The sequence below is a fragment of the Equus quagga genome, chromosome 12 (assembly GCF_021613505.1).
Source record: "Equus quagga isolate Etosha38 chromosome 12, UCLA_HA_Equagga_1.0, whole genome shotgun sequence".
NCBI classification, from domain to species: Eukaryota; Metazoa; Chordata; class Mammalia; order Perissodactyla; family Equidae; genus Equus; species Equus quagga.
Window position 1 is genome coordinate 92466453 of NC_060278.1, and position 25406 is coordinate 92491858.

Below are 25406 nucleotides of genomic sequence, written 5' to 3' on the forward strand. Positions count from 1 at the left end.
GTAGGCACTATGGCTATCATTCTTATTTTACAGAAGAGGCCCAGAGAAGCACAAGTGGCATCCAAAATTGTAGAGTTAGCAACTGGCAGGGAGAGATTAAAAAGCAGGTCTGTCTGATGCCTGAGACCACACTCAACCACTGAGCCACAGCACATTCATGTTCGCCCTTAGGAAAAGCACTGGGTAGCTGATAAGTTTGAGGAAAACTACCTGATGCCCTGAGTCTCTGCTTTTGGCAGCTGCTGAACTCCCTCTATGAGATGAGTTCTCTTCTTCCAGCACAGTGGAAAGCTCAGCAGGTCAATTCCAGAGGCCTGGCTGAGAGGACAGCACAGGGAGCATGGTGGGTCCCTGGCCCAGGGTAGTCCTTCAGGGTCACAGAACTACTCTTGAACCAGCAGTGGGGAATGGAATTGGATGACCAGACCTGCACTGGGCCAGAGAGGCATTTGGTTCAAACTTGGCGACGACAATCATCCAAGAGACACACTAGACACAGACTGTGTTCAAGGATGGGGAGAGAAGCCAGGTAACAAAGTTTTGTTGCCCCTGGATCTCCAAGAGACTTAGTAGAGGTATGATGTTGAGGGGATGAGGAGAAAAAGGCTTTCTCTGGAGGAACAGGAACATTCCGAGCGTGATGCTTATAGTCTAATGCCAGGGAGGAAACTAATGGTCAAAAGGCCCAAATAGCTTAGTCCTTTGAAGAACAGCTAACCCAGCTATTAGAGTTGCTAACATCAAAGCAAAGATGACATTTCCAGCAATGATATTCCCAAGCAGACTTGCTGAATTATTCTAAATTGCTCACAATGATTGTGTACCATCCGAAAAAAAACAACACCCTTTTTTATTGATGTGCAAAAAGGAAAGGATTATCTACACCTGTGATGTCTAACATGGTAACTACGTGTGTCTATTAAGCACCTAAAATGTACCTAATCTGAATTGATATGTGCTGTAAGCAATAAAATACCAGATTCCAAAGACTTAGTGTGAAAAAAGGAATGTAAAATATTTTAGTAATTACGTCTCATACAGATTGCATGTTAAAATTATCATTTAGTAGGTTAAATATATTGTTAAAATTAATTTCACCTCTTTTTCTTACTTTTTTAATGTTGCTGCTAGAAAATTTAAAATTACATATCCAATCCGCAGTATATTTCTATTCAACAGTTCTGCCCTAGACAATTAAAATGCAGCATCGTGGGGGAAGTTCTTAAGCATGTGTATTAGTTTATTAAGGCTGCCATAACTGAGTACGCAGACTGGGTGCCTTAAACACAGAAATTTATTTTCTCACAATTGTAGACGCTAGAAATCCAAGATCAAGGTGTCAACAGATCTGGTTCCTTCTGCGGCCTCTCTTTTTGGCCTGTCGCTGGTTGTCTTCTCCCTGTGTCCTCACGCGGTCTTCCCTCTGCGTGTCTCTGGTCCTAATCTCCTCTTCTTATAAGGCCATCAGTCATATTGGATGAGGGCCCATCCCAATGGCCTCATTTTAACTTGATTACCTCTTTAAAGGCCCTACCTCCAAATACAGTCACATTTTGAGGTACTAGGGGGTTAGGACTTTAACGTACGAATTTGGAGAGGACACAGTTGAGCCCATAACAGTATGACACTGTCCTGGGCTTGAAACTTGTGTTCAGTATTTACTAGTTATATGGTATTCATCAAGGGGTTTCCCCTCTCTTTAGCTGAAATTTCTTACCTTTAAAATGGATCATTCATTCATTTCACAAATGTTCTTCGAGTTCTTCCTGTGTAATGAATACCGTGCTGGAAACTTGATAAATTTCAATACAACTTGAATACACCAGACCAAAGGATTCTGATGGAGAAAAAAAAAAACAAGTTAAAGAGACAATAACTTGTGATCATCCAGTGGTTGGAGAAGCAGAGGGGAGAGGGTTGTGAGGGTACCAAGGAGGTGTCTGACCCCACCTGAGCACTGGAGGAAGACGTCCCCAGGGAATGTGATATTTAAATTGAGATCTGAAAGAGGAGGAGTTAGCCAGGTACAAATGGGATGGAAGTGTGTATTCCTGTGCAAAAATCCCAGAGATGAGGGACAGGTGGCCTATCCTTAGAGAGTTGGGGGTCAGCTGGGGCCAGAGCATAAAGCTTCTGTTGATGAATTTGGGCCTTATCCCAAGAACAATAGGGAGCCATTGAAGATTCTAAGTAGGGGAGTGACACAGTCTGGTTTATGAGCTCCTCCTGGGTGGAGATGTATTGGAGGAGAAGTAATACGTAAGCAAGAGGCCAATTAGAAGCCACTGCAAAGAGCCAGGGGCCTGGACAGCAGCAGGGGCAGAGCAATGGAGAAAAGTGGATGAACTAAGGCAGATATTCTTCCCATAAATGCTTGCTGAGACTCTTCCATTTGCCAGATGCTGTGCTAAGCCCCAGGAGTTCTGCAGAGAACAAGACAGATAAGGTTCCCACTTTTACAAGTGTACAATTTAGTGGGGTCCACAGACAGCATCCAAATAACCACACAAATGCCATGAAAGAAATATAAAGGGTGACATGGCCTATTTAACAGGGTAACCCTACTGGAATTGGGGAACAAGGTGTGAGTGAGCTGAAATCCATAAAACGCAGGGGTTAGTTTTGCAGAAATAGGCAAGGGCATAGCATGTGCCAGAGCCCTGAGGTTGAAGGCACCATGAAGGGTTCTCAGAATGGAAAGGTCGGTGCAGCTAGAGTACAGCATGATATTAGGGAGATAGAATCATTGGGATCTGGGGGCTGATTAGACGTGGAAGGAAGGGAGAGAGTGATCCAGGATGATATCAGATTACCAGCTTGGGTGACCAGGAGGATGGTGGTGCCATGTACTGGAAAGAAGACCCAGGAAGAGGAGTAGGTTAGGAGGGTAAGGGAGCAGGATGGGGTTAGTTGGAGACATGTTGACTTGAGGTGACTGTGAGAGATTGACTAGAGCCTCGTAGCTAGACAGCTGTGAAAATTAACTAAATCTCTGTGCAAGGGTCTGGGACGTAGTATGTGTTCAATAAATGGTAGCAACAAGTATTGTTCTTTGCATTATGAATCGGATGTGATAGTTCACAATTTAGACTAAAACTCTAGGGATGACTTGATCTTTTGTCCAAATTTGAGGGTCAAAGGGGACACTATTAATGTTTATACTGGGAATCACAATTACACTGGGACTGTCCCTGGAAAAGCTGGCATATCTGGTCACTCCAAGCATAACCCAAGTGCCCCTGGGGAAAGGGTCCCCCAAGCCTGCAGAGGAACAACAGAGGCTTAGGAGCCCCTGAGACCCCGCGTGGCCTGCCCACCACAGCCCTGGGCTCAGACCAGGCTACAGGGAAGGAAGAGGAAGCAGTTTGTCCTTCTTGCCCGGTTCCACCTGCTGGCCTTGCCCCCTCCTGTGAGAGCCACTTGGTAGTAGAGTTTCCTTTGGATAAGCAGCTAAGAGAAGACCCAGCTCCAGGCGTGCTGTGACCAGGGATGTAGGGACCAGTGACCTCCTGAGCCTGGGCCAACACAGATCCATCTGCCTGCAAGGAGAGGGGAGGAACCACTCTGTTCTGCCAGGATCCACACTGCTCAGCAGAGCAAGGGCTAAAGAGACACGTGTAGGTGTCTGCTGTGTTTTGCATGAGCCTTTTGTCACTCCCTCTGGTCAAGTGACAACTGTACTGGCTCAAACTAGGATTCAGTTCCCCACAGGCAAAGTCCACAAGCAAAGCATATATGTTTTTTCTTTTAATTCTAAGTGTCTTTTGGAATCCTGAGCACAGGCACTTTTATCTACAAAGAGATAAACTATAAACCCCAATAGATGATAAAATCAAAAACTTTAGAACTATTTCAAGTCCTATTCACTACGTGTCATGATTACAAAATAACTACCTGTTGGTTTGGGGGTTTTTTACAGAGTTTTCTCAAAAATAGATATGGACAAAAAAAGAAAGAGAGAAAGAAACCAACTTCAATCTAGTACTCAGAAATAACCACAAAGCTTCCAGTCTTTTTTCTACGCATGTTTTTTAAGCAAATCAGGATAATACTGAATAAGGGTTTGTATTGTACTTTTTTCTGCTTGTCATTTTTTTCTTGAGGATTAGGTATTTCAAGTTATTAGGTATCTCTCTGTACTATAAATTTGAGGATTGCATTTTTCCCATTTTTGTGAATGTACCTATACATATTTAACTAACCTGCTCTTAAGATATGTTGTTTCTAATTTCCCATTATTACATACAGTGCTATAGTGAATAATCTTGAATATAAGTCTTTGTTTATATCATTTACATCTCTAACATTTCCTTCGCATAAGTTCTGAGAAGTAGAATTAATCAGTCCAAGACGATGTACCTTTTAAGATTCTTTTCCTATCCATTGACAAATTTAGGAGGTTTAGACTCCTATTATGAATATAAAATTTCACTTTTTTCCCCATATCCTATAAGAACTAGGTATTCCCTTCTTATTCAATATTTGTCAATTTGATGGGTGAAAATGGTATCTTCTTATTTAATTTGGATTGTTTCACTATTTCAATAATTATTTAAATTACTTTCCAAAATATTATTCAAAAACAAGGGGACCTTGCATGCTGCTGTCTGGATAGTTCGAAATGTTCACAAAGCCCTCTGGAGTTTCGATTCTTCGTGACAAACCTGTGACAACAATTCCATAGAGTTTTCTATCACTTCTCAGTTGGCTTGTGTCACATTCACATATGTCATCCTTTCAGATTGGCAAGGCTATATTAGTTTTCTAGGGTTGTCACAACGACGTGCCACGAACTTGGTGGCTCTAACCAACAGAAGTTTGCTCTCTCGCGGTTCTGGAGGCCAGAAGTCTAAGGTCAAGGTGCTGGCAGGGCCCTGCTCCCTCCAGAGGCCCTAGCAGAGACTTGTTCTTGACTCTTCCTTCTTCTACCAGCTCCTGACGTTTCTTAGCTGGCGGCAGCATCACTCCGGTCTCTGCCTCTGTCTTCACACAGCCTTTTCCCTGTGTCTCTGCGTGTCTTCTCCTTGTCCGTCTCTTAGAATGACATCCATTACTGGATTGGGGCCCATTAGAATCCAGGATGATCTCACCTCAGAATTCTTACCTTAATTACATCTGAAAAGATCCTATTTCCAAAGAAAGTCATATTCACCAATTCCAGGGAATAAGACTCAGACATATCTTTTGGGGGGACGCTATTCAACCCACTGCTCTTCCTGAGCAGGGCTCCGGCTAGAGCTTCCTTGGATGTTCCACACATGTTGGGTTCTCTCCAGTTCTTTAGATGAACGGTGAGTGCCTCTGTCCCCGCTAAACTTGGAGTGAGAAACCAAAGAGAAATGGCTGCCACTGAAGGAGGGAACTGTTTGTTTTGAAGAGTTGAAGATGAGCTTCACTTTTTCTTTTTTTCATTTTCAACCAATCTTTGCTGCTATGAATACGACAACCTCCTGACTTAGGGTGAGCCCGAGTCAGAGAGGAGTGGGGATCCCATATCGGCTATCACACAGCACCGACATCAAAAACCTCAGATTCTAGAGGGAAAGACGGACAAAAGTAAATCGATTCCAACATAAGGCAATAAAATGAAGATTAACAAGAAATAGAAGCCAAATGCTAGGAAGGGCAAAGGAAGTTTTGAGAATCCAGAGGGAAGGAGGCATTTGACCTGGACAACAACAGATGAGCCAGAGGCCACCAAGTGGATCAGGAGGGAAGGGCATTCCAAGCAGAAAGAATGGAGCCTTCAAGGCACGAACTCAGACGTGTACACGAGATGGTTATTGACCGGAGGGCCTTCTGGTCCATCGAGAGCCGGAGGGCAGCAGTAGGACCTGGTCCAGCCTATCTAAATTTTGAGGTCTTATTCAAAGGAAAAATGCAAAATGACGAATAATACAAAATGAGGTACAATGCCGAGCCACCTCCCCCCCAAAAAACGCAAATATAAAAGGGTACCACACGATTCGATTTATATGAATTCTAGAATGATCAGAATCTATAGTGATAGAAAGAGATTTATGGCTGCCTGGGGCAGGAGCGTGCAGGGTGTTGGCATGAAATTCTGGGCGAGGAAAATATTCTGTAGCTCGATTGAGGTGGTAGTTACACGGCTGTATACATTTGTCAAAACTCACAAACTGTGCCCTTAGGTGTGTGCATTTCACTATGTATAAGCTACACCTCAATAAAGATGTTTTTTTAAACAAATAAAAATGTAGGTACATAAGGAGAACGTGCATTTATAAAAGAAATCACAACTAATTACAACTTCTAAAAAGCTGACAAATACCACAAACATCACAACATCCAGAAAAATAACAATATTTTATATGAATTAACTGCCTGGCATGCCTCTGCAATACATTTTTCCCCTACACATTTTGGCTACATTTTCTTTGCCTCTGCACATGTCAAGAATATCACAACAGTATTTTTTATTATCAATGGTGGATCAAAATTTGTTTTTCATTACCGATAATTTAGAAAATGTCTCTCAGTTTCCTAACTCTTTGTTAATGTCCTCTATATTCTTAGGATCGTTACACAATTTGGCAAGGTTTATCAAGTTTTTTCACATTTGAGTTCTGAGACTTGTGAGAATTTTCCACAGATTAGCTTCCGGCTCTGTACGTTTCAAAGTTGGTTTCTCCTCCATACTTTAGACACCACAGGACACGTTCATGTCATGACACAGCCTCTGGCCCCAAACTTTCATGTCACAACATGTCACATGTCACATATGAGTCGGCACAGTAGGTGGGACAGGTTTCCCTGGAAGCGACTTCTACCCCGGGATGACTAGCAATTACTCAGCTCCACATGGAGGAGACAGCAAATGACATAACCATCAACCCAAATTAAGTGGATCCTCAACTCAACTTCCTTGTAGCCACGTCCCCAAAGTTCTTGGAGCCGCTCCACCAGTCAGAAGAGCTGGAGGGACAGCATAGAGGCCAGAAAGAAAGGACAGCAGACTTAACCTATCTCAGTTAAAATATCTCCCTTTCGCACATTTTGCAGAAAGCTACGACTGGGGGAACGCATCACTAGGATCCCAGGCAAGGCCCCTGAGCTAAACTTCAGGAGATGCCCTGTGAGGCTGCATCAGAGAGGGGGAAGCGTAGCCTAGACAATTTGGGGAAAGTGGCTAGGACCAGATTGTTGAGGGCTTTCAAAGCGAGGTGATGGAAATTAGGCTTCGACCTGCAGGCAAAGGAGAGCTAGAAAACTCTCCCTTTCAGAAAAAGAGCAGCATTACTTTGTTCTAGGGGGATAACTCTGACAGTGCTGGGAAGTGTTGTTTGAAGTTTCTCTCTAGTTTCTTGCTTCAACTCACAGTATTTCTTATGGAATCTCACCCCCCCCCCAAAAAAAAGACAAAAGTAGACAACTTTTTGTTTATGTGGCTTTACATTGAGAAAACTATATAAAAGATATGTTTGTTTGGAAAAAAGACTCCCCCTAATTCCATCACACAAACATAATTAAGTCAATAGAGTGGTTAAGAATACAGACTGTGGGAGGCCAGCCCAGTGGTGTAGTGGTTAAGTTCAAGCACTCCCCTTGGGCAGCCTGGGGTTCACAGGTTTGGATCTGGGGCATGAACCTACACAACACTCATCAAGCCATGTTGTGGCAGCAATCCACATACAACATAGAGGAAGAATGGCACAGATGTTAGCTCAGGGCCAATCTTCCTCACCAAAAAAAAGAAGAAGAAGACAGATTTGAAGTTAAATTCCTCTGTTCAAAATTTGGCTTCACCGCTTCCTCTGTGACTTTTGGCAGCTTATGGAAGCTCTATGATCCTCAGTTTTCTCATCTATAAAATAGGAAAAATAATAGAACCTAAGAGTAGTGTTCTTGTGAGGATGAAATGAGCTAATGCACTCCAAGCTCATGGCACAGGTTCTGACTCAAGCCATGTTGGCTGTAGTTATTATTTTTTGACTGGTCCCTTCCCCAGGCAGATATGTTTCATTGAGTCCCACTTCTGCAAGGTCTTGTTCATGTCTCCTTATCATCACATCAGTCATTAAAATATTCATAATCAGGCCAAACGTTCAACTTGATGCAGCAAGCTGAATAGGCTGCAGTTCGTTTCCTGAGAGAAGGACTTGGGGGCAGCTGTAAGGTGTCGGGGGATGAGTCACTGCTCAGAAGGGACAGAGAAGGAGAATGAAGCCAAGACAAACTGTGTTAGTCAGGACTCTTCGGATTTCAAGAGACAAAAGCCCAACTCAAACACAGTTCAGAACAAAGAGACAATATTGGCTCCCACCACCGGAGAGAAATGAGGGAAGTGGATCTCAGGCACACCTGGCTCCAGGAGCTCACAAAATGTTGTCAAGTATCTCTATTTTACTCTCAATGCTGTTGCCTCTGTGTGTTCCTTTACTTTGTTCTTTAGCTATGAGGATGCAGAGGGAGTTGGGAATGTCCCCCAGTCGCCAGGCTTACGTCATTTCTACTTAGCAAATCTGGAGGCAAGTGGGAGGGGCCATTCATCACAACTGAAGAAAAGCTCTGGTTGACTTGGGTCACGTGGCCAGGGATGGTAGGGTTCTGTCCCTGGCAACTCCACCAACACCCCAAGGAGGGAAGGACAGGTGGTATTTTCAATATAAGGGGTAAAAGGACCCAAAACAAATAGAGACGGCAGACACCACTTCACAAGGGTTATCCAGGTTAAGGTCCATCACCTTAAGGGGTCTTCAAGCACCCCAACACCACAATTTCCATTTCAAGGCTCATTTCCCATCCACGAGATGCAGACTTCTTGCAGGCCTCAGACCGTGGGAGTCTGTCACCCACCTAGATTCCGAGGCAGGCTGCCACCTGCTTCTTACAGGAGGCGACCTGGCTCCAAGGCCTGGGCTGCGGCTGCGGGCACAGAGTCAGGCACTGGATGTTCTTGGGCTGGGGAGGCTGCTGAGTCAAGAGGCCTCAGGCCTCGGCTCAGGCTGCTCCGCTCTGCTCCTCTCAGATGGGCGGTATTGAAAGATCCGGAAGCAGTACAGGGCTGCTGTGCGCGTCCACTAACTGGAGATGGCGAAACGTTTAGGGGAAATTCAGGTGCCAAATGCCTCTCCTAGAGGTGCGTTTAAAGAGCCTGGTAATTGAGCAACCCCAACAGCAGGCATCTTTGGGGAATTTCCCAGCAAAGGCCGCACCGGCTCAACTCCCTCCACCAGAGGGAGGATCCCTGAGCCCACACCCAGGGCTGCCTCCACCACCTCCCCATAGACTCTTAGGCAACCTTCTTTACCTCTCGGAGCCTCATTTCTTTTTTTTTTTTTAAGGATTTTATTTTGCCTCATTTCGTTGCTCATGAAATAGGAATTATAAATTATATCTGGAATAATAAGATCATAGCTATGGATCTATTTGCGTTCTTTTGTCTCAAGTCAGTTTTAGTAAGTCATATTTTTCTTAAAAGTGTCTCCTTCAAAAAGACTTCCAACATTTTGGTATAAAATTATTTGCATATTCTTTGGTTATTTGTATTGTCTGCCTGCTGTATATGTCATCCGGTTCTCCTTTTCATTCCTTGCTTTTTCTGAGAGCCGGCTTTGATGTGTTGATTCTCCCTAATGTTTCCTGTTTATATTACTAACTTTTGTTCTTATTTTATTATTTCCTTCCTCTGTTACGAAAGCTTTTCTGGGTTTACTTTATTATTCTTTTCCTATCTTCCTAAACTCATTATAAGCTTTCAAGGCTATAGATAGCACTCCAAGTACTGCTTTGGGTACATTGTACAAATTTTGATATGTAGAATTTTTATTACTACTCAGTTATAAATCTTAATTATATTGTATACTATGTGGTTTCTTATTTGAGCCATGAGTTATTTAGAAGTGGGTTTTTTAATTTAAAAAATACACATACTTTTTTTAAGCTACCTTACCCATGATGGCTGTCTGTTTGTTGTCACACTGTGGTGGCTGCATGTTGCTGTGATGCTCAAAGCTATGCCACTGGTATTTCAAACACCAACAGGGTCACCCATGGTGGGCAGGTTTCAGTGGAGCTTCCAGACTAGACCGACTAGGAAGAAGGAACTGGCCACCTACTTCTGAAAAAATTAGCCATGAAAACCCTGTGAATAGCAGCGGAGCATTGTCTGATATAGCACCGGAAGTGCGGAGGAAGGCTCAAAAAGATCAGGCAGGCTTCTGCTCTGCTGTACGCAGGGTCGCTGGGAGTCAGAATCCACTCGCCGGCACTAACAACAAACTCGCCAATGTATTCCCATTGTTTACGTGGCAGAAAACCTGGCAGATAATGAATGATCAAAAATTACTGGAAGGCAAGAGGGAAGAGCGAAAGGGAGAAAAGGAAGGAAAGATGGAGGGAGAAAGGTCATAAAGAGACCCTGATTGGTTTGACCAAAATTTTAGGAGAGAGAATTCTGCTGCCAGGATGAGTATTAGGGTGGTTAGATGTAAGCAGAGGAGAGGGGCACATGTCCCTGGTCCCAATCCTGAAAATTTCAGACGAATTTCAGAAACAACTGAGTCTCAGATTGAGATCTCGTGCCCTCGGTGGCTCCTCCTCCACATGTGCCAGCCAGAGACCCACCCCCAGCTGGACGAAGACAGGACAGCCAGAATCTTCCAGTAGCCCCCTGGGCACTCACTCAGAAGGAGAGAAAAGGAATAGACTGAATGATTGGCGCAGAGTCTGGAAAGACATCAGCAGGGTAGAGATATGGGCAAGTTTCCTGCCAGCCATGGAGCTGACCGCCTGCCTTCTGTGTCTCTTTTTAACAGCTTTTTCATGCCTTAAGAAGGCTCCACAGCCAGGGAGCCAAACACATTGTCCTCAACCCTTATTTCCTGGCAACAGAATGACAGTGGTAGCCAGTAATCAACCAGGCTGGTCACACACAGTGTACCCTACCCGATATCATGCTCTGTCCAACATGGTCTTCTTCAGTGCTCCCAGCAACCTTTAACTCTGATGAAAATAATACCAAGTTTTCACATATTGAGCTATATAGGGAAGCCATTCTGGTTTAACCCTGATTCAGCCTAAAACTTGTTTTTCCTAGAGCAGCCTGACTTATGGCCCACGAAACACGCATTGTGCATCTGCTTTGAACATCTTCCCAAAGCAGAGAACGCACTCTTTAAAGACAGAGATGAATGTCTACCTTTCTCTGATGCCAATACCAGTACTTTTTGAACACAAGATTTTCTTCCCAGAGAACCAAGGTCAAGTTGACTGCTGTGTATGTGCTAAACTGCAGCAAAACATATCCTTGTGATTTGGGGGAGAAAATTGTATTCCTGCCATGCTTGATGTATGTTCTTTGTTCTGAAACAGTATATAACCATGCTGTAAACCATGCTTCCCCAGAGTGCTTTCTTCCCTGGTGGAGATAGCACTTCCGGGCTAGTCCTCAGTGTTGGCTCAATATCACCTTGTTTCTTATCTATAGATTAGTTATTGATTATTTGCACCAACAACCCTGAACTGCTCAACTGCCTCTCTGCTCTCAGATCCATTCTGTGCCCTTCCTCTGCTCTTCTCTGGAAATTACCTTCCCCAGGATCCCTTGTCCTCTGGTTTCCTGGTAGTTTCAAGCAATGGGAAGCACTAAAGGAAGATTGGAGGGGAAACACCAGGGTGTGTCTCTCCCTTTCTTTCTGCTCCCTGGGGCATCTCTGGCAGTGATTACATCTCCTCCATGCACCCCCTCCCACCAGGCATAAACCACCGTGGTTTTAGCTTTTGCTGAGGACCCTGACACCTGGGATCTAATAATAATACCTCCTCCCATTGTTCCGCCAGCCCAAGGTGTGGTAGCAGCTTCCCACTCTTCATCAAATCTGGGGTGCCTCTCAGTTCCTTCAGTCACCTGTGTGTCTAATTTCCTGTATTAAATTCCCTCTGTTTGAGAGACCTAGAGCAATTCCCATTTCTTGGCCAGCAATTAACAAATACAAACCCACTTTGTAGCTAAATCTTAAAGTGAAGTTCAGAGAAGATAAGGAAAAAGGTATGGCAATTCCAGTAAAGAAAATACCAGCACAGAGCCTGGGAGCAGGTCTGACTCTGATAATTGCTTGCTTTGAGATCTTCTGAGCCTCAATTTTTCTATCTGCAAATCTGGATAGAAGTGTGGTGAAGATGAAATCAGCTAATACTTCTAGCATTTCAACTAAACAGAAAGGCTCGCGCTTGGTCACACAGCTAAAAATTGGTAAAACTGGGATCCAAATTTCCCATTCAATGCATATGCATACAGTCCCTGACATGATCATTCATTCATCAAAACTGTCATGAGTTCCAACAGCATGTGCCCTGTAGACAGAAGAAATGCTGCTGCATCCTCTGTAGGGGACAACACATGCATAAAAAGCAGGCTCAAATCCATCCTGTTAGGAGCTGATTAATTTTCATTATTTCATTACATTTTTAAGTTATTCTAAAAATCACATCCTCTTAAGTAATATAGGAATACTATTAGAAAAGTAATAATCTCCTTTAACTTTCAGAAGTACCCCTATGTTAATAACCTGGTATAGTCTGATGTACTTTTTGCTGTATTTATAAAACACATATAAGGCTTGACGTTTGGGGAAACGGTTTTATTTTGCTTTTTGTTTTTGTTTTACAAAAATGGGATCATACTGCATAAATTACTTGGCTTTTCTTGATCAAGAACAGATCATAGATTATACTCCAGATCATTCCATTTATATCTGATTCTTTCCAGCAGTTGTATCATATGCCTATCACAACGTACTCAACCATTCCCCTATGAAGGAGTGGGAAATACAACTTCACAGTGTTAAGCCACTGACATTTGGGAGTTTGTGTGTTATGGCAGTTGCCATCTAACCCAGTAGCTCTCAAAGAGTGGTTACTAAACTAACAAGCAGCATCAGCATCACCTGGAAAATTGTCAGAGATGCACAGTTTTGGCCCAGTCCCAGAACTATCAAATTAGAAACTCTCGTCTAGGGGGAGGAGTGGTCCACTAACGTGTGTTTAAAAAGCCCTGCGGGTGATTCTGACCCATGTCCAAGTTTGAGATGCACCACCTAACTTACACCGAGACATTGACAGCCCAAAAGGACCTTGTCCATTTGTTTGTCCCCACAGACAACTGCAGCAATCGCAGCTGGGTGCCAGCTTCTATGCAGACAGTGTTTTCTCCATGTATGAGAATCCAAGAAGTTTCTAGATATGCAGAGTTAGACAAAGCGTTCAAGCAAGCTACCCAGCCACCCACTAATTAACTCATTCATTCACTCTTTCAGGACATACTGAATTCACAGTCACAGACATAAAGAAAACATATGTCCCTGTCTAATGTATTCGGGAAAATGTGACAAGCAAATTTTCCCCGAATGAACTAGACTCCTGATGTGATGCTCTTTAGGTGCAGAGAGGGGGCAATTGGTGACTCTGTCTGCAAAGGACCAGGCGGTTATCTGGAACACACAGACAAGGAAGTAATGGCAGTGCGGAAAGGATGTGGCAAATGGAGGCGGACTGAACCAGGCCGGAATCCTGGCCCCAGCACCCTTCAGCACTCTCTGAGCCTCAGTTTTCACATCTCTTAAACTGTGGGCATAGTCAAACCTACCTATGGGGCTGTTGGTCCGAACTGTAGTTTGTAGCTCCCCAAGGGAATTTTGCTGGTCAGCCTAGTGTCCAACACATCTCTGTGACAGTGGAGAGAATGAAAAAATGAGGAAGGCGTTAATGAGTTATCTCAGGAGAATGGCATCCTATTGCACTGTCTTTGTTTCAAGAATTAGAGCATGTGTCACTACTGTGCAAGAGGCTCCTGGGAGGCAAGCGTAGGGTCAGGGGTGAATAAGGCAGTGGGGGAGGGCATGAAGCCACCTGTTAGGTCCGGAGCCTGGCTCTCCATTCAGGAGCTATGAATGAAACGTATATAGGTTGGGGCAGAGGGTTTCCAACTCGAGTGTGTACCAGAATCCCCTGAAGGCTTGTTGAAACACAGAAGCCTGGCCCCCACCCCACCCGAGTTTTCAGATTAAGTAGATCTAGGATGGCACCTGAGAGTTTGCATTTCTAACATTTCCCAGGGGATGCTGGTGCTGCTGGTCCTGGGGTCACACTCTGAGAACCATTGGGTTAGGGTAATGCCAGATGCTGTAACAAACAAACTCCAAAATATCAATGGCTTCTCATAGTGAAAGTTTATTTCCTACTCAGGTAACTCTCTGATTGGGGTGCTCAGGTTGGTGAGACTGGGGACACTGTTCCACTCAGTCGTTTGGAGATCCAGGCTGAAGGAGGCTCTGTCATAGCCGACATATGGCTCCCGAGATCACCTTGAGTGTTGACATCCCCCGATAGAAGAGGAAACAAGTGAAGAAGCTACACCTTCTTAAGCTCCTTGGCCAGAAAGAGATGCACACCATCTCCACTCATATGCCATAGGCAAGGACTTGTCACTCAGCCCCACTTTGTGCAAAAGGACCTAGGAAATAGTTCTTGGATGGGCAGTCACTTCTCCATAATAATCCACTTGTTCCTAGGCTGTGCAAGGGAAGGACAGGCCGACTACCACTGCTGCACATGACAAGTCCTTTCCCATCTCCAACCCCCGGGCCTGGCCACTGAGAGGTGGGTTAGCCCAGCCACAGCCCCAAGCCAGATCCCAGAGCTGAAAATCTACTGCCAGCAGAGCATGCTGGGAGTAGTGGCAGAAGGGGGAGCAGCGTCTACAGAGAGATGGTTACCTGGACCCCACCCTACTGCAGGTCCCTTCTCAATGACACAGGCACAAGCTCACCAATATCTCTGTTCCCTGTCCAGTCCTCTCAGGGTGAAATGTGACACAGCAGAACCACAGGCTTGTGGTCAGAGGGAAGAGCCATCACTTACTAGTTGTGTGAACACGGGCCTTTCTGATCCTGGTGTTTACCGAGCCCCTATCACATGCCAACCCCGTGTATACTCCACTACTCCCAGCCACTTTCCACATGGATGAATGGCTCCATGCCCAGCTGTACATTAGAGTCACTTGGTGAACTTTATAACCACATAAAACAAAAATATTTACTTAAAAATATCACATGTATCCTAAAGTTCTAAATCACTTGGCAACAAAAGAGGCCATCAGGCCCAAAATGCATGCTCAGGGGCCAGCCTGGTGTCACAGCAGTTAAGTTCACATGCTCTGCTTCGGTGGCCCAGGGTTTGCCAGTTCGGATCCCGGCTGCGGACCTATGCACTGCTTGTCAAGCCATGCTGTGGCAGGCATCCCACGTACAAAGTAGAGGAAGATGGGCACAGATGTTAGCTCAAGGCCAGTCTTCCTCAGCAAAAAGAGGAAGATTGGCGGCAGATGTTAGCTCAGGGCTAATCTTCCCCCCAAAAAAGATGCATGCTCAGTAATTCAAAGAAGAAAAGATGTTGGAAGCCAATGTATGATGGCTGGTGGGCGTGCTGTGACAGATTTGTACTGAGTGAATTTAGCTGAGCTGGAACTACATTTCCCAGAATTCCCTTCCCTGCATAGCTCTGAGTTAGCTTAGGCCCCAAGAGACCTTTTGCATGTGATTTGGAAGGCGGAAGTGAAGCAGCAGCAGCCAGACTCAGAAGTCTCAGTCAGAAGACTCTCAGACTTTTATGCTCAAAAGGTCGGCACGGGTCTCCCGGGGTTATTGGGGAACAGACGTGTTGCGGCTGGTCTGCAGGCTCACCTGAGTGACCTGGGGCAGCACCTGGACTGCAGCTTCCCCAGGTCCCGCAAGGTCTTCTCCCCCAGCTTCCCCAACTTGGGCTAGGAGCATGTTGAGCTCAATGACAAAAGGGCATCAGCTTCTCCAGCAGGTCACTCATATCATCAAAGTTGGGGATTCAGCAGGGATGAGAGATGGACATGGATCCACAAGTCCTTGTGTGTTCCAGCTCGGATTCTGTGTGTCCTTCCTCTCGTGCTCTTGTCTGTCTTTTCTTCTCGACGGCTTGCCCTGTTGACTTCAGGCCTAACCACAGATGCAACAGCCTCCTTAAGACTGTTTAACCAGCTCCCACCATTGCACAGGACCAAACCCTCAAAACCAAGCCCTTGTTCGCCCTCACTCTTAGTGGTTTTGCCTCTCTGGTGGAACCTTGTCTGATCCAGGTGCTCTTCTTTCAGCATTCTTACTTAATTTTCACAACAACCCCATGAGGAAGCTCTTGTTAGTCCCTGTAGAGATGAGCAAAGTGAGGATCAGAAAGGCTGAGTCACTTGCCTAAGATCCCAGCGCCAGTGACGGGGGAGAGGGGCTGGGGTTTGAACTCAGGCCTCTTAAACTCCAAAGTGCTCTTCTGCACCGTGGTATTTTGTGGCCTCCTGGAAAAGAAAACTGGGCTCCATGAGATGGACATTCAACACTGGGTTCTCACCTGTGTGTGTGCCGGGATCCCACCCCCTGCCCCCCATTGCTCTGGGGGAAGGGCTTTCCTTGGCCAGGGTCTGCCGTCTGCACAGAGAAAGCGGTCACTCTTCCCTTCCCTGTTGCCCCTCCAGCTCTGGCCAGGCTTCCCTGTGGGTTAATTACACTGTTTTATCATAAATCAATAGGAGAAGGAAAAATGCTTTCTTGGAAGATTCTAAATGTAATTCAAAGCCCAGGAGAGAACCTCCCTCGAAACTGTTCTGCTTTCATGTAAAAGATATATTGATGAAGGAGATGGTGCTGCTGCGGGGAACGGGCCCCTGCTGTTGGGTGCGGAGGTGTGCCCACGAGAGAGGCACAGGCAGGCGGGCAGGAAAAGAGGCAGCAAAGGAAACAGATCAAAATGGAGAAAATGACAGAAGGGAAACAAACACAAATAGCAAAGAGAAGTAACAAAGCAACAGAGAGGGAGAGAAAGGGAAGGAGGTATAAAAGGAGAAAACAACAGAGAAAGAGTCAGAAAGAAAAAATGGAGGGGGCCGGCCCCGTGGCGCAGCGGTTAAGTTCGCACGTTCCGCTTCTCGGCGGCCTGCGGTTTGCCGGTTGGGATCCCGGGTGCAGACATGGCACCGCTTGGTAAGCCATGCTGTGGCAGGCGTCCCATGTATAAAGTAGAGGAAGATGGGCACGGATGTTAGCTCAGGGCCAAGCTGCCTCAGCAAAAGAGAGGAGGACTGGCAGTAGTTAGCTCAGGGCTAATCTTCCTCAAAAAAAGAAAAAGAAAAGAAAAAATGGAAACAACTAGAGTAGAATGGGAGAAATAGGTACAGAGGAAGTGAAACAGATGGAGGAAGAAAAGAAGAGAGAATAGAGGAGAGAATGGGAGAGCAAGAGGGAGAGAGACAGCAAGAGAGACAGAGGGGGAGAGAGATAGAGGGAAAGAGACAGAGGTCCCTATCACATTCCTACCTCGTTACCCCTCTTCCTCGTGGTCCAAGTTCTTTGCAGGAGACTAGGGTGGGACCCAAGATGGCCAGTGGGGAAGGAGGTGCCTTGGGGCCCGGGGCCTGGCACGCTGGACACTGGCCGCATTTGACACACCACCAAAAGACAGACATCCGCCTCTGAGTCAGCTCCTTTCTTCATAGCCCCACCTGCCCCACCTCTTGCACTAATGTTCCAGAGATAATTACAGAAAGCCTGCCTGACCAGGGATTTATGAGCTGAGGGAGAGCCTGGCTGCTGGAGCGGGAGGACAGACATAAGGGGGAGGATGGTCACAGCCACCCACGGAGATGGGCACTGAAAGTTTCTGCCACTGGAATGAGCCCACAAGCACCCGTAGACAGGAGGCGTCTGAGGCCAGAGAGATAACATGAGGCCTGTCCAGACTGAAGCCTGGACCACAAAGCCAGCTCCTCCATCATTCAGACAATCTTTTTACCCTCCTACCAACCCCTCCTTCCACCAACCCCTCCTTCCACCAACCCCTCCACCCTTCTACAGAATGTTTTGCCCATCTGACATATTTTCCATCTCTTTGCCAACCATTCTCCCCATCTGTCAATACTTTCTCCCATCTGACATCTCCTCCACTTATTAACCATCCTTCATTTACATACCTCCACACATCCAACCATCAGTCTGTTCAAAGTTCCATAATTCAGCCAGCTCCTCATCCATCCACCAGCTCCTCTACCCAACGGCCAACCCCTCTTCCATCTACCCCTCCTCCTTACTGACCAACTTTTCCACCTCTCTACCAATTCCTTCAACCTCCACAAAACCTTCCATCACCACCATTTCTTCCACCATCTGTAACCCCTTCATCCACTATTTAGCCCCTGAATCTGCCAAGCCAGTCCCCACCGGACATTCCCTCTGTCTACCCACCACTCTACATTTACCTTCCAAGCTCCCTCAACCATCTACCAACACCTCCACCCATCTGCCAAATTCTCCGTACATTTGCGAGCCCCTCCTCCTTCCTCCAAATCCCCACCTACTAGCCCTTCTATCTGTTTTCAAATCCTTCATCCATCCACCCAAATCTCCATCTCCAGCCTATTGATCCCTACATCCACATGTCAACTCTTCCTTCCATGGGCTGCCCCTCCCTCCATCCATACATACAACTCCTTGTCCAATCCACGAATATCTAGCCCCATGCACTATCCCATCCATCCATCCTCCACTCGGCAGTCCTTCCATTAATACGTCAACCTCTTCCTACAAGGCTTACCCCTTCACCCACCAAGCCCTCAATACTTCAGCTACCTCTCAGTGCACCCACTAACTTCACAAAGGCCCCAACCCAACCCTCAGGGTGGTTCAGTGAAAAACAACTGGATTTGGAGACCATGTGGACCTGGGATATAACCTTAGTTTGGCACAAACTGGCAATGTAGTTCAGTCTGGTGCTCCCTCTGTCTAATCACAGCCTTGGGAGGGTCCTCAAGGCCATTAAGGAAGCTGGACAGAGTAGAAAGGGGAATGGGGAAAGGTCCTCTCACCTCTGTTAAGGACGCTGGTAAAGTTAATTACAGCCATCTCCACACCCTCCCAGCTAACTGGACAGGACAGAGGAAGCCTCGCCCCGCTGATTCTGCCCCGGCCTGTCCTGCCTGCCCTGATGGGGCACATCCAGGCCACAGGCCCCTCCTCTGCCTGAGCCCTAGGGCTCTAAACCAGCTCCAAAGACTGAATAGGCAAAGCCATGTTGGACCAAGGCCTGGAGTTGTAGATGGCCCCTAGCACTGCAGGGATCCACTCAGTCCTACGTGGTCCCATCCACTCCCTTAAATACGAGCAAACACCTTGACTACTCATGGACCCATTTAGACCTAGAGCAGATAGATTTCATGGGAGAAATAGGTACCGAGGAAGTGAAAGAGATGGAGGAAGGAAAGAAGTGAGAATAGAGATAGATTTCATGGGAGAAATAGAGAAGGGGAAATTGCATCAAAACTGGATGTAGGCTATAGAATCAGGGAGACCTGCATTTGTACCCTTCTTGTTGTACTTCCTAGCTGGGTGACCTTCCCAGGTCACTTAACCTCTCTCAGCCACAGTGTCCTCACCTGTGAAATGAGGGTCAAAAAGTTCCTACCTGCTGCATAGGACTGTGATTAAAGACACGCATGCATGGGGATAGGGCCTGACACACAGCAGGCCCCCATCAAATTTCAGGTTGCTTCCCCTCACTTGGACTGGCCCTGAGGGCTGAGGCCTGGGCTTCTGGGGACAGAAAGGAAAACAGGACACATTTCCATCCCCAGCCCAGGCTGCCTGGACCACAAAGCTAAGCCTTCCCACTCGAGCCTCCTGTATCAGCATTTCCACTGAAAAACCTCTGTTTTCAGGGAATGTTAAATGCCTGGAAAACTTCGCTATGGGTGAAACTCAGCCAGAGGCAGAAACAAATTTCTTTTGCAAATCCCAGCCCTCTCTTTTGGTGTGCACCGGCCCCCCGCCAAAGCACAAGCTGACAGGTCTGCGTATGAGCCTGTGACTTGGGTTTCCAAAGTGGAGCTCAGCAAGTGATCATCCTAATTGCTTTTGATATCTAGAAAAGCTAATTAAGGTAATAATACTTGGCACTTGTATAATAATAATAAAAGTAATGACCCTTTGTATGTCAGGAGCGTCTTTCATCCAAGGATCACAAAGCCTTTACAAACATTAATTAATCTTCACAACTCAGCTGTGAGGTGGGTGTAATTAGCCCCATTTTACAGCTGGATGAATTGAGGCACAGATGGGGTAAGGGACGTGACAGAGATCACACGCTGCATCTACTGCCAAGACAGGGATGGCTCTGAAGACTCCAGAAGTCACACTCAGAGCTCCCCAAGCTCTTTGGTAGGATCCTGCTTTGGGGCTGTCTTGGGGAACTCCCCCAAGAGCCAAAGCTCCCTCTTGACAAACCACAGAGAAAAGCAGAATGCCAGGACCACCTTTGGCTGGGTGGCCTTGAGCGAGCCCCTTGCCCTCTCTGAGCTTTTATTTCCTTTCCCATCCGCCAAGAGGATTGGGCTCCACATTGCCTCACAGCCCCTATGTCCAGCCCCATGGCTTGTTATCCTGTTTCTGGCTTCACTGGCAGGTTTTCTGGGCTTGAAGCCACCAACAAAGACCCAGGTTCAGCCAATATCCCTAGCAGTTGGGTTGCCAGATTTAGCAAATAAAAATACAAGATGCCCAGTTAGATTTGAATTTCAGAAAAACAACAAATCGTGTGTTTGTGTAAGCATGTCCCATGCAATATCGGGGACATGATTATATTAAAACAGGATTTGTTTTATTGGGCATCCTGTATTTTGTTTGGCAACCCTGCTTTTTAGCCACTCTGCCAGGCGCAGGCTGGATGCACTCCCATTCCTGATCTCACGTAATCCTTATCCTAGCCCTGGGAGGCCGGCACTACTATTCCCTGGAGCCTCTACTGACACCCCCAGTAAGTTCCCAGTGTCCAGAAAACAAAGTCCAAACCCTTTGATGGGATGTCTTCCAGGCCCTGCAAATCTGGTCCCCAAAACCTCTCTAGCTTCATGTCGGCCTCAGTGGCCACCATCATATGCACATCTAGGTTCAGTGTCCTTAACAGGGTCCAGCACCCAGCACCCAACCTTGCCTCTCTCGGGTCTCTGGCCTTTACCTCTGCTGCTCCCTGTGATGGGCATGCTGTTGTTCCATCTTCTGGAAAATGTCTATACATCTGCAGGACTCTGTTCCATGTCACCTCCTCAGGGATGCCTTTCTTCACCAAACACTCCTCCTGCTGTGTTAATCTCTGGGCCTCTACAGTCCCCAGTGTGTGTGTGTGTGTGTTCTCTTCACTCCAACCACACCAAACACCCCCCCATCCTAAGCACACCTGTGGTACTTCTTGGCCCCATGCCTCGGCACACGCTATTCCGTCTGCCTGAAAATTCCAACAAACTCACCCTCCAAAACTGATCAAGTCATTCATTCATTTAACTAATATTTATTAAGCATGATTGTGTGTCAAGTCTATAGTTCCACCCTCATGAAATTAACAGTCTAGTACAGAGGTCAGCAAACTTTTTCTAGAAAGGATCAGCTAGTAAGTATTGTAGGCTTTGTAGGGCATAGGGTCTGTGTCACAACCACTCCCCTCTGCTCTTGTAGCATGAAAGCAGCCATAGAAAATACATAAACAAACAGTTATGGTTGTGTCCCAATAAAACTTTATTTACAAAAACAAGCAGTGGGCCACATTTGGCCTACGGGCCATAGTGTGCCAACTCCTGCTCTAATGTTAGAAACAGACATTGAACAAATATCACACAAATACCTAATAACTATGGATAACAAAGCTTCTTAAACGCGGTGAAGGCAAAGATTTGCTCAAACTCCTCCTCCCTGCGAGGCCTGTCAGTGGCTCTTCCTCTCCGCTCCCACAACCCTTGGTTTAGAGCACACGTCTGTGGACATTCAAGGCAGAGACCCTCCTTTCCAACCAAGAGGCCTTGGACCTACTGTTGATGCTGCACCGAATCCTGTCTGAGGTCCCTCCTCGCTGGCCCCTAGGACCCTGGCAGACAGGAAGCTCTGCTCACCCCTCACCCCTAAAGATGATCATATCACCCGGGCTGAGAGGTTTGGGAATCTTATTTAATAGAGTGCCTGTGCTCATACATTTGAGTGAGAAGTATTGTATTTATTGTCAAGGAGGAAACACAATACGCTCTCCGGAGACACCAGGGCCATATGAAGGGCCGGACGTTTCCAGTATCGTGGCTTTTTATCCCCTCCCTCAGTTGCTTCATTCTGCTGGCTCCAGGATGGTTTGTCAGGACATGCATTACACACACACACTCACTCACATTGAAACCTTGGCCCCTATGCATTCATACACGTGCATTCAGCCCCCGGGCTCACGCATACCTTAGGCAGATGCATGTATAAGCACACACATGGGCACACACAAATTCCTGCTTCACACATACGCCAGGAGCACTCACGTCCAAGCAAACAAACTCGGGCACAGCCACAGACACATCTAGAGACACACGAACCCTGAATTCTTGCCTCACACCTCCACATGCACACACACATATGCACATGTGCACACACATGCTATACACATGTTTGTGTACATGCACACACTATGCATGTGCGTGTGTACACACACGCATACTCTAAAGCACATGTGTGCATGCACACACACACTATAGTCTCACATACCGTGAAATCCAGCCCCACCGTGTGTCTTGCAGGAGGAACTGGCCGTGAAAATCACATCTTTGGCATCTCAGGGCTGCCAGCTCTGTCTGGGTTCCTGCTGCCAATCTCGGCTCTAAGGCGGGCCACAGGAAATTCCCGTTTCCCTGGCTGCCAAATTCCAGTCACCTCTGACCCTCCGAGAGAAAGAAACTGCTCCTGATTCCTGCGAGCCAAGCGCTATGTCCCCGCCACTGCAGCCGGCGGGTGGTGTGAGGAGATAAAGCGGGGCTTGCTGTCCATGAGCTCAAGGCGGCTTCCCTGACCTCCCGGGGGGTCAGGGCCTGGCACGCTGGAGCCTCCAGGGAAGGACCTTGGGCTGAGCCCAAGGTCAGAAGTCCTCATTATCTGAAGGACACTGACAACTTTTCTGCCCTGCTTTCCAATACATCTAGCAGCCTTGGGGAACTCACACCCCCGCCAATAGCCGTGTGGTGCCTCCATGCAGCCCACACCCGCCGCTGCTTTAACTCTCACTGAGCGATCGCCCTCCAGCCTCTGACACCTTCCCAGTGAGGAGACGGTGGCACATATGGCGGTGAGAGCAGCAGTGATGAGGAAGCTGGTGAACCAACTCCCAGCCTCTCTGTTGAACTGGTCAGGAAGATCTAGACCCCCTGCAGTTCCACACACTGAACAATTCATTCATTCATTCATTCATTCATTCGTCCAAGACACTTGTGCTGAGGCTGTGCCTGGTACTGGGGATTCAATGGTGAATAGATAAGAGCCGCTGGTCTCACTGTGAGGACAAAAACCTGGGTGCCAAGGGAACCCACTAACATGACCTGCAGTCAGGAAGGCTTTGCAGAGGAAGTGACAATGACTTGAGTCTAGAAGGTCAAAGAGGAACGTATGTGGAAGAGCAAGCTAGACAAAGCTAACAGCACGTACAAAGGGCCAAAGAGGCTGGGCCTGGCCCATAATGGGTGCTCTAGAAATGTCTGTCGGCTGAATGAATGAGGAGCCACTGGAAGCTTTCAAGTAGGGAAGTGACATTGACTCTTATTGATAAGTAATCCTTCCCACTGTTGCTAGGGATCCCCAAGACTCCACCTCTCACTGGAGGACTTCTTTGCCTAGGATGGATAAGCCATCTCCCAGGGGTTCACTTGTCCTGTGGACACCCTGTGCCCCATGCCCACCACACACCTACATATAGACAAAACCACTGCCCACAGACGCACCTGTGCCCACGGGTACTCATGCCCGTGTGAGACCACCACAGGTCACTGCAGTCCATGACTACATGTCTAAGAATGATCATGCTTAACGCTTTCATCACACTTCCCATGGGCCAGGCAACCAGGCTCTGCACTACGTTCTCTGCATTTATTAACTCAGTTAATTCAGCCTCCTAAGAGAGGAACTGTTGTGATCCCCATTTTTACAGATAAAGAAAGGAAGGCACGGAGATGTGCGTCATCTGTCCAAAGTTACCTAGTTAGCAAATGGCAGGGCTGGGATTTGAACCAAGCCATCTGCTCCCAGGGTCCATACTCCTAATCACCAGAGCAAAGCAGTCCCAACCTCCCTTCCCTGTCTCCCTCAGTCCCCAGGCCTTCCACACTCCACCCAGCCACCCACTGAACCCCAAACACACCATTCCCTGCCACACTCATCTCATTGGCACGTTCCGCCCATCTTCCTCCACAGTCCATATCTCCTTATGAGATCTGTTTTTATCATTTGTTTACCAAACATTTGTTAAGTACAGATGATGGTCGGGCTTTGTGCTAAGCATTTTATGTGCATTCTCTTGTTCAATCCTTGCTGGAACCTTATGCAGGTTCTATTATTGTTAGCCCCATTTCGCAGACAGGTAAACTGAGGCACAGAGTTGCTAGGTCACTTGCCCAAGGTCACAGAATGGCAGAGTTTGGAATAGACTCAAACTATCTTGACTCATGAGCCTCAGCTGTTAATCTCATCTTGGACTGCATCCTGCTGGGTTTTGGCTTCTGTAACTGAGAGGAGAGTCTGATGGGAAGAAGGAGGAGGAAGAGGAAGAGGAGCGGCATGAAAATGAAATGCAAAGCTCTTGGCCTTTGTGCATCCTGAGTGTGGGCGGGATGGGCAGAGCGACCTTGCAAACTTTTTACGCACATTTTATTGTGAATAGTTTGGAAATATTGGGAAATACGGAAAAGTTGAAAGACTTATGCCATGAACATCCACAAACCCACTACCTAAATTTGGCAATTAACATTCCCCTATACTGGCTTTATCGCATGTGTATCCATCTTGCTGGCCATCCATCCACTTACAATGGCAGACACTTGGCAGATTTGCAAATCTGAAGAGGTGGCCAAGGCTGAGCTCCCTTGGGAAAACCACTGCCGGTGACCCAGGTTGTGGGGTTTTTACTGGAGCCAGAGTCCATCCGCAGTTCACATGTACACACACAGGTGAGCATGTGTGCAGGAGCGCATACACACACGTGCACACAAGTGAACAAGGACACAAAGGAGGAGGGAAGCCCCTGGGATTTGGAAGAGGGCCAGGGGCCACCTCAGTCAGTCAGTTCCTTCCCACCCGCCATACCCACAGGGGACAGCCAGGCCCTCATGGCCCCATGGAGGCCACCAGGAGCCCTGGGGCTCAGGGCCCGGCTGCAGGGTGGGGTGTTTCCCTAATTGGCCTGCTTGTCGTTCACCCAGAAGAGGAAACAGCCGCTGGCTTCGGCCTCCAAATGACAGGAAACGCCATGGAGGGCTACTCGGGCAGTAATTACTACTTTGAGAAAGGGGAAAAAAAGCTGAGGGGGAAATGGTT